Here is a 10,181-nt window from a genome sequence, read left to right as displayed (position 1 = left end):
GATGAACAATAAGCAAGAAAGTGAGACATGTATATTCTTTTGTCAATGAATCGTGTCTTACAAATGATTGGGATCCCTTTTATATAGTAGGGGAATCTTAAATAAGGTACACTTCTAATTATAGTAGGGAATCTTATTATACAGCTGTCTAACTGCCTAGTGCAAATCCGTTCCGGAATTTATGCCGCGATCTTAGGGCCGCTGCGGGAATCTCTCTCTTTCTGTTATGAAACCATAACGGTATTATCTCGAGGTTGGTCATACTTGGCCTCGGTGTTCGTCGAACACTTCGATCTTCTAGTCTTGTACTCCGCTATCGGACTCGAGCCCGGTCCATTTTGAACTTGTTCTCTAAGCAACCCCTCGAGCCTACGAAATCGGGCATACCTAATTTCATCCGTATACAGATAGTCCCCGCATTTCTTAGAGTATGATGATAAGAAAAGATTTGATCCTCGATCCCCCGATGCCTCGATCATGATGTCAATCCCATGACGTCAGCGACGGAAGCGATTGAAGGATCGCGTCCGCATAGTTCCCAAGGCCATTAATTGAAGGCAGCTGATGGCCGACCATCAGCTTCCTCAAACCGTTGAAGCGGCCACTATAAATAAGCCATTCTCTCAATCTTTACAAACACTTTCTCAAATATTTACAAGCTTCTCCATTTTCTTTGAGTCCATCCTTCTCTTCAATTTGTGCTTAATACAACATTAACTTCTTCTCTTCTCTTGAATTCCACAACAGTGATGGCTAAAACATCTAAAATTGTTCCTCAGAAAGAAAAAGCCTCCTCATCATCACGGCCGGCCGGTGGTAGAACCACGGTGGAACCTCGTATCGAGGAGTGCATTCATGAGCCATGCGAGCTATCTTCCGATTTCAAAGTCGGTAGGCCTGCATCAGTTCCAGGCCGATGCGAGCCCATGTCCGGATACATGTGCTCAATATCTGAAGACGATCTCGAGCACGTGAAAAAGGACTGCAATTGGGAGGATAAGGAGGTAGTGATTACTTCCCCTGAAGAGGACATCACTACCCATGTGGAAGGGTACTTAAGTGTGTATACTCATTCTTTCACACTAGGTCCCGTAGAACCGGTCATATTCGATTTCTGTCATCAATATCGGGTGGCCCTTGGCCAAATCTATCCTTCTTTCTGGTGCATTGTCAATTTGCTCAGGTATTTTTCGAGCAACGTCAAGGGGATGTCTTTTACCCTCGACCATCTTATCAGGTTATACAGCCCTCGCCTCTATCGAGGTGGGTTGATAAAGCTCCAGGGTCGGTCCACGAAGGCGTTGTTCTCGAGTATTGATGAGGACAAGGACCGAGGGTAGATGGGCCGGTTCGTCCGAATCATGACCTCTGACATAATTCCTGCTGAAAGAATGCCATTCCCCGGGGAATAGAACATGAAACGTAAGTACAACTCCATCGATGATGCTCATATTTTGCTTTCTTTATTCTTCTTCGATCTAATTTCTTTTTGATGATGCAGCTTTCCCTTGGTTTCCTGGTGCAATTCCGGACCTCGCAGGTTGGGTTCGACAACTGGCGTCCACTTCTTCACATGCTGAATGATGTTGGCGCGATTTGGCCAGGGGTCGGTGGGAAGCTAAACACCATGGTGAGTTCCTTTATTCACATGTTGATGTTTCTCTGTAAAATACTTACTTTCCCCTTATGCAGGCCTCGGAGACAATGTTGTTATGAGGCCGCCTCCGCCCGGTGAAGAGGAGATCCCGAAGCTAACCAAAGAGAAGAAAAGGAAAAGGGCTTCGCCACCAAGTACCCCGAAGCCCAAGAAAAATAGGGTTCGAAAGCCTAGGGCCGACCCTGCGGCCCTGTCCGCTGACGTGGTCCAACAACTTCGGGATGATGAGGAAGAAGGAGAGGATGCCGACTGCTTACTGGTAGCTCGGAAGAGGGGAAGCACTAAAGTCGGCATCCTCTCCTTCTTCCTCGTCGAATGACAACTTCAAAACGTGAAGGGGGAAAGCTTGGCTCGGAGCCGGAAGATTAAGGAGCTTGAAGCTAAGTCAGCCGCCGAGCTTGCAAAGGCTAAATCTGAGGCAGAGGCGTTTGTGGCCTCTTATCGAGCTGACGTCGAGGCTGCCAATATTCGGGCACAAGAGATCTCTATTGCTGCTGAAGTCAAATTTTCGTACGCTGTCGATCACGCCAGGCTGCAATCCCGGAGAGATACTCTCAAGGAAGTGCACGCTCGTGGTTTCAACCTCTCAGTCGATATCGAAAGTGCAAAAGCTTTGGAGGATGAGGCTGCAACTCTCCAATGATGAAGACTCTGCTAGTGGTTGCGAGAGCGGAGGAGATGAGGATGAAGTCCCTGAGGAGGAGGTTCTCGAAGATGTGGCTCCCAAAGTAGACTAGGCCCTTAGGATTTTGTTATTTGCGTAAGGCCCCTTGTGGGCATTTTAAATACATTCTATGTATAAAAGATTCCTTTTCTTTCCGCTCCATCTACAATTTGTGGTAAAGTATGCTTTCTTTTTGTCTTATGAAATTTTTTGATGTTAATAATCTAGTGAGCATTGGCTTGAACTCAAAGTAAAACAAACCATTAGGTTTTTCAGTAATCAACGGGCAAGATTTGAACTTATAATAGAATACCTCTTAAGGTTTTTTGATGAATCCTCGAGCTATGCTTAAGTCGATTTTATGCGAGCTCGGAATGGTTGGACCCTAAGGTTCGAATTGAGTGAGAACAAGGTCTCTAACTCTAGATATTTTGGCCCTTAGGTTCTTTTTGATTGGGCCTATATGGCCTTTGAAAGATGGCTATTATTTCCCCCTTTTTGGCTTAAAAGACTTAGTAAAAATTTCTTTATGCTTGGCATGTATTTTTTTGGAACCCCTTGGCCTTTTGTGCCTTAGCAAGTTTGCGTTAGGATAATTTGATCCCTCTTAAGGTTTTTCGAGGGCTGATTTTATCGAAGCCCTCTTTATTCGTTTTGCCGGGGATAGCCTTTTAACCGGTTTTTTCGAAGAATTTGAAGGCCTGTTGTTTATTGTGGGATTCGGAAATCTCCGAGCCGCGTTATTTCGGCGGTAGCCTTTATTTCGGTCGTAGCCTTTAGTATGGCTGTAGCCTCCGAGTATATCTCTTGGACTTATTTCCCGATAATATTTTGAACTTGCTCGAAATGTCAGCCCCCGAGTATGATGGCCTTGGCCTTTATGTTGAGGGGCCTCTTTGAGGACTTATGACTCCGAGTTTAGATAACTCGAATGTGTTTATTGTTGATGACAGTCCCCGAGTATTCGAGGCGCATTTGCGTTTTGGCCCTTGAGCCATTTCTCACAGAATCACAAGTATGGATCTCGTATAGTAGCAAATTTCTTTGAGACACAAAGTGTTTGATATAGAAAGAATGCTTCTTTGAATAATTCATACATACGTACATGTTTTACCATCGAGACTTGACTATTCTATATGGACACGGTTCATCCGACTGCTTTGCCCATTACAATGTTTTCCTACCGAGACCCTTTTTGGCGTGAAGTATTTTTCTCAAAAATATAACCTCCGAGGGTAATGCCCCCAGTATTCGAGGTTGATTGAAAATAAGCCTTGGATACTGTTGAATTTTCCTTAGGTAGAACATAGTTGTTGCCTCGTTAAAAACCTCGCCAGAAAACCCATTTGGGACAAAGCCCGATCTAAGGGAAAAAGAGTGCAAGGCGTGCTTTAAAACCTAAGGTCTTCGTGTAGAAGGGTTCTCTCGACGTCTTCGACCGAACGCCTGTAATAAGTTAGTATCAAATACAAATGGAAAAATGGAGAAAGTCTTACCTCAGCAATAATATCGTCTGAGTAGTGATACATTCCAAGTGTTTGGCAATTGTTCGCCTTCCATCGTGCCAAGTTTGTAAGATCCCTTTTCGATGACTCCGATGACTCGATATGGTCCTTCCCAATTCGGGCCTACTTTCCCTTCATTCGGGTCTCGAGTATTGAGGGTGAATTTCCTTAGAACTAAGTCCCCGATTCCGAAGTGGCGAAGGTTGGTTATTCTATTATAATATCTCTCGATTCTTTGCTTCTGTGAAGCCATCCGAACAAGTGCATCTTCTCGTTTTTCATCTAATAATTCGAGACTAGTATTCATAGCCCCGTGATTTGATTCCTCCGATGCATGTCGAAATCTGGCGTTGGGTTCCCCAACCTCGACTGGAATTAAGGCCTCGGAGCCATATATTAAAGAGAACGGGGTTGCCCCTGTGCTGGACATCGATGTCGTTCGCTATGCCCAAAGAACCTTGGGTAGAACTTCTCTCCATTTCCCTTTAGCGTCGTTCAACCTTTTCTTTAAGTTTTGAATGATAGTCTTGTTTGTCGATTCAGCCTGTCCGTTCCAGCTCGGGTGATACACCGTTGATAAGATCCTTTTTATTTTGTGTGCATCGAGGAACTCCGTTACCTTGGTGTCGATGAATTACTTCCCGTTGTCGCATATGATTTCGGCAGGTATCCCGAATCGACATACGATGTGATCCCAGATGAAGTCTATAACTTCTTTTTATCTGACCTTCTCGAAGGCCTGTGCTTCCACCCATTTAGAAAAGTAGTCAGTCATAAACAAAATGAATTTAGCTTTACCTGGGGCCGTTGGTAGAGGGCTGACGATATCCATTCCCTATTTCATGAATGGTCATGGGGATAGGACCGAATGAAGTTGCTCTCCAGGCTGAATCATTGGTGCAAATCTTTGACATTTATCACATTTTCAAACAAACTCCTTAGTGTCTTTTTCCATGCAATTCCAGTGATACCCTGCTCTAATAATTTTGCGAATCAAAGACTCGGCGCCGGAGTTGTTTCCGCAAGTGCCTTGGTGGATCTCTTGTAAAACATAATCGGTGTCCCCTGGCCCTAAACATACCGCCAATGGTCCATCAAACGTCCTTCTGTATAATGTTCCATCTTCATCCAATGTGAACCAAGCGGCCTTGGTTCGTAGAGCCCTCGATTCTTTATGGTCCGATGGGAGCTTTTCATTTTTCAAATATTCAATATATTTAGTGTCACACCTCCTTTTTTACACACCTACCCCGAAAGGTAATGTATAAGGGAGTATTTCCATTTAAAGTGACATTATTCGAAATGGGATTATTTATTTAATTTTTAGAGTCGCCACTTGGGATAGGATTGGCTTTTGGTGTCCCAAGTCACCGGTTTAACTTGAATCCCAAATCGAGGAAAATTTCGACTTCCCAATTGGAGTCTGCGAACCAGAAATTCTGAATAAGGAATTCTGTTGACCCGAGGGAAGGTGTTAGGCACCCTCGGATCCCGTGGTTCTAGCACGGTCGCTTAAACTATTATATTTGGCTAAAATCTAATTTTATACATGTTCAAACCTATAGTGCAATTTTAGAATTATTTGACCGCTTTTAGTTAGAAATTTTTAGAAAGTGAACGTCGTTTAAAAACGTGTTTTCGGATCACGTCACATGAAGTGAACCCGGATCCTCGACACATTCTTATTCAACGTTTTGGGATTTGGATTAAGGTTGCATGAAATGCACACCCGTATTTAGGAAGGTAAAATTATTTAAAGTGCACCTAAAGCGACTAACGTGTTATTATCTTTGCGGGAGGCCGTGAAATTCGCTAAACGGCACGCCCCGAATTCTAAGTATTTTAAATTAAACATTTAATGAGGGCCCCGCGATTTGTGCATTTTGTTTGGCGAGGCTCATTTCAATTTATTATTTAAAGGCTAACCTAAAGCAAGCTAAGATTTTCTATTTGTTTGTCTCTAAAAGGGCCTAATTAATTTACATTTATAAATTCGGGTCCGGGTTCAAGTCCGAATTAAAACAAAAGGGGAAACCCTCCTAATTTGAACCCGCTACTTAACTCGAGAACCTATATTTATATTTGCAAATCAATCCCCATATTCCTAATATAGTTTAAAGGATTTTTGGACTTATAAAAATTTTGGGCCTTGAACGTTAGCCCAGGATTTGTAAATGTCGCTGTCTGGCAACTGGGCTTCAGCGTGAGCCCAAATTGCACGAGACTCCATCAATGGGCAAATGGGCAAATATCGGTTCATAAATTATGGACTGATTCTTGTATAACTGGGTTATTCTTCTAGGTCCAGAATCGAATTCAAACAAGTTTTGGATTTTAACACAGCAGGTAACACTTCAAACTTACAATTACTTACTTTAAACTATACAATTACTACACTTTAGTCAAAACTTCAGTCAAAAGGATTTCATACTAATCGAATGCCAACTGATACAACAGGACTTTATATAATTACTTATGAGTTCATATGAGATTTAAATATAGGATTTCAAACTGACGTTTAACAAAGCTGGTTCTAAACTTTAAAGACTATGACTATGCGTTACCATTTAATCCAGCACATGAAGCTTCTACGATCAGTTTCAGCCAGATTGAATTTATTATCACTAAATACTACACTTCATCAATAATGTCCAAATAGTCCAGGATAGTCTAACAACAGTCTAAAATAGTCCAGGAACAATTCAGATTATACAGCCCAGGGTTCATGTGCACATGAATTAGAATCAAATCATATTAAACTCTAATATCTATTTAGCTATTACTACATAACAATCCAAGCAAACACAATTCAGGAATCAAACCTCTTTCATTTCATCTCCACTTCCAAGTTACATCAAGCCAAATTCGAGTGTGTACCTGAGTATCAAATCAACAAGGAGAAATAGTAGTCAGCAGTAGTTGACAACAAAACAGCAAGTTCAGACAGCAATTCACAACAGTAGGAATCAATTTGGATTTAATCGGAACCCAGGAAAACGATATTGTACCAAATCAGAACCAACTTCAGCTAATATAACACCCAAACAGCTTGAACAACACCCAAAATGACTTGAAATTGAAGCTAGAAACAATAGGGAACTCAGATGAAAACTAGCTTGCAATCAAACTCAAATTTTAAGGCAACACTATTTGTTTTTTTTTTGGAATTTTCTACTGGATTTTTGTATGTTTTTGGATTTTTGACAGGAATTAAGATCTAGAAGAAAATTTGAACTATAGAAATGCAGATTTTTAACCTCCTTAGGTTTTGAAATTCAAATTTGAACTTCAGAACTTCAGAATGGGATTTGGAGGGAAGATTAAAAGCTGGAATGTTTTTAGGGAATTTTCAGAGTCTAAACTTCTAAAAAACTGTCAAACAAGGCAAGGGGTATGCCTTTTTATAGGCAAAACTAGGGCAGCATCCTGCAGATTTATTTTTCCCCCTTCAGGTCCTTTTTAATTTTCAGTTCTTTCTTAAAAGTCCTTAGAATTCTGACTTTCTACCTAAGTTAAACTACCCAAATTATGAAATTCAATTTAAAACCCAACTCTAGAAGCTTCTAGGGGCTTCTTATTTCTGTTACTGCAAGATTCCCTATTTTGAATTACCCCAATTACCCTTAAAACCCCTGAAAATTACCTAAAATTATTAACCTAGGTTAGGCTAAACCAAAGTCCAACTAACCAGCCCCTTTTAACTAAGTCAGTGATGACTATAGTTACTCAGAAATGACCAAACAAACCAAAGGGAATAAGAAATCTAAAATTCGGGGAAAAACACAATCACCTCTGATTTTAAGCCTGAATTACTTTTGAATAATCAACTCAGAATTAAACCCTTTATCAACCATCAAACAATGAAAAATAAAATTAAACAAATAAGAACAACAAAATCAGTGAGAAAAAGTATAGGGGAAAGTCAAGAATTCAAAACTTAACTTAAATAGGCAAGCAAAGATTACGACACAACTATTAATCATGAAGAAGAACTAAGCATGAAGGGGAATCTGATTTCAATCAACAGAACACTCAAATACGCGGAGAAAAAAGAACAGGAGGTGAAATGAGAAGAACAAACAAATAACTAAGACAATCACTCACTGATTCAGGCCTCTAACTTGACTGTTATAACATCATTTGAGAATCGATCGAACACTGGAAGACCCTCGCATGGCCGAAATTCATTTTGGACTTTGAAGCAGGAACCCTAGATCCAGGATTCGAGAGATTTCAGTTGGATTTGAGGGAGGCTGGTTTGAAATTTGGGAAGAGGGGGTCAAGGTGGGCCTAGGGTGTAACTTTTGTTGAGATTGGATGAGGCGCCGCCGGCCACGGCGGAAGAAATCAAGGGCGGCGTCCTAGGTTTTGATATTCGGGGCTTTCTAGTGAGAATTGAGGGAGGCAGGTGGTGGCATGGATAGGAGGGGAAGGAGACGGACCAGTGGTGAGATTTTGGGTGTATTTGGTTGCCGGTCGCCGCTGTAGGCGAATTCCGGCGGGCGGCAGGCGGTGGCGTTATGTCGGGGGTTGGAGGGGTTGTGAGAGATGAATGAGGGGGTAGGGTGGTGCCTTCAGACAGTTATATAGTAAGTGATGATCCAGCTCCGGGCCGTTGGATCAAAATAGATCAACGGTCCTGATTGAATACTTGCTAAAACGGGGTCGTTTTTGGGGTCAAAGGGGTTGGACCGGGTATTGTGCGTGGGTTTGGGCCGGGTAGGCGGGCTGGGGCGGTTTTGGACGGGTTGGGGCCTTTAATTAATTGGGCTGGAATGGATTTGGCCCAATTTTGGGGTCTTTAAAAAGGAAAACCCAATTCTTTTAATTTCTTTTCATTTTCTTTTTTTTTTTCTTTGTTTCAGATTTTTGTCAAACACAAAATTAAGCTAAAAAGACCTGATTTAATTCTAAAACTAAACTAATTATTTTTTCCAAAAATTAATTAAGTCCTAATTTAAAGAAAACTATGACAAATTCGGAAATTAAAAGGTAAAATGCAAGAAGGGCTATTTTTTGGTATTTTCTTTCCTTAATTAAATATTCATCCTAAAAAGTAGAAAATTAGGTCCTAAATGCAAATGCACTATTTTTGTATTTTTCTATAAATTAACCATGCACACAAAAATGCAAGCAAACATGAAAATTATGCGATTAACTCCTAAAAAAATCAAATAATAAAAGAAAAATCCTAATTCTAATGAATTTATAGGAGTAATTTAAGCGCGGCAAAAATCACGTGCTCACATTTAGTCCTCCAATCCCAAGTCAGACTTGTAGAGTTTATCTCGGCATGACCCTTCTCGACCACAGATCTCGATAATTGGACGACAGCCCCCGGGATGATCATCTTCCTCGACTGATGATCCCAAGTTTGCAAGTGCATCGGCCTCACTGTTTTGTTCTCGAGGTACATGGTCTAGAGTCCACTCCTTGAAGCGGTGCAAAGTTACCTGTAGCTTGTCCAAATACCTTTGCATCCTACCCTCTCGAACTTCGAAGCTTTTGTTTACTTGGTTCACCACCAATAAAGAATCGCACTTGGCTTCAATGACTTCTGCCCCCAAGCTTTTAGCTAGCTCGAGACCTGCGATTATGGCCTCATACTCGGCCTCATTGTTAGTCAACCTAGAAGTTTTGATAGATTGTCTAATAGTGTTACCTGTGGGTGGCTTCAAAACAATGCCAAGCCTAGACCCTTTCACATTCGTGGCACCGTCTGTGAAGAGGGTCCATACCCCCGATGATGTACCCGATTTTAGTAGAAGTTACTTTTCTACTTTGGGTACGAGGGTTGGCGTAAAATCGGCCAGGAAGTCTGCTAAAATTTGAGACTTGATGGCCTTTTGGGGTTGATATTTAATATCGTATCCGCCAAGTTCGACGGCCCATTTGGCCAACCGGCCCGATAACTCATGCTTGTGCAAAACATTTCGGAGAGGATAAGTGGTTATCACACATATGGGGTGACACTGGAAATATAGCTTTAACTTTCTAGATGCCCTTATTAATGCAAGTGCCAATTTCTCTAAGTGTGCATACCTAGTTTCAGCATCCCCTAAGATCCGGCTTACGTAATAAACAGGAAACTGCGTACCTTGCTCTTCTCGAACTAGTACACCACTTACCGCTATTTCGGACACTACCAAGTATAAGTAAAACTTCGCTTTTGCCCTCAGAGTGTGGAGTAGAGGTGGGCTCGATAAGTATCGCTTCAATTCCTCCAATGCTTGTTGACATTCCAAGGTCCATGCGAAATCATTTTTTGTTTTGAGTAGGGAAAATAACTTGTGGCTTCGATCTGATGACATTGAAATGAATCGGCGCAAGGCAACTATCTGTCCGGTTACCCTTT

This window comes from Nicotiana attenuata, unplaced genomic scaffold (genome assembly GCF_001879085.1).
Source record: "Nicotiana attenuata strain UT unplaced genomic scaffold, NIATTr2, whole genome shotgun sequence".
In the NCBI taxonomy this organism is placed as follows: domain Eukaryota; kingdom Viridiplantae; phylum Streptophyta; class Magnoliopsida; order Solanales; family Solanaceae; genus Nicotiana; species Nicotiana attenuata.
The sequence above is the reverse complement of the archived record's forward strand: the minus strand, read 5'-3'. Positions refer to the sequence as shown.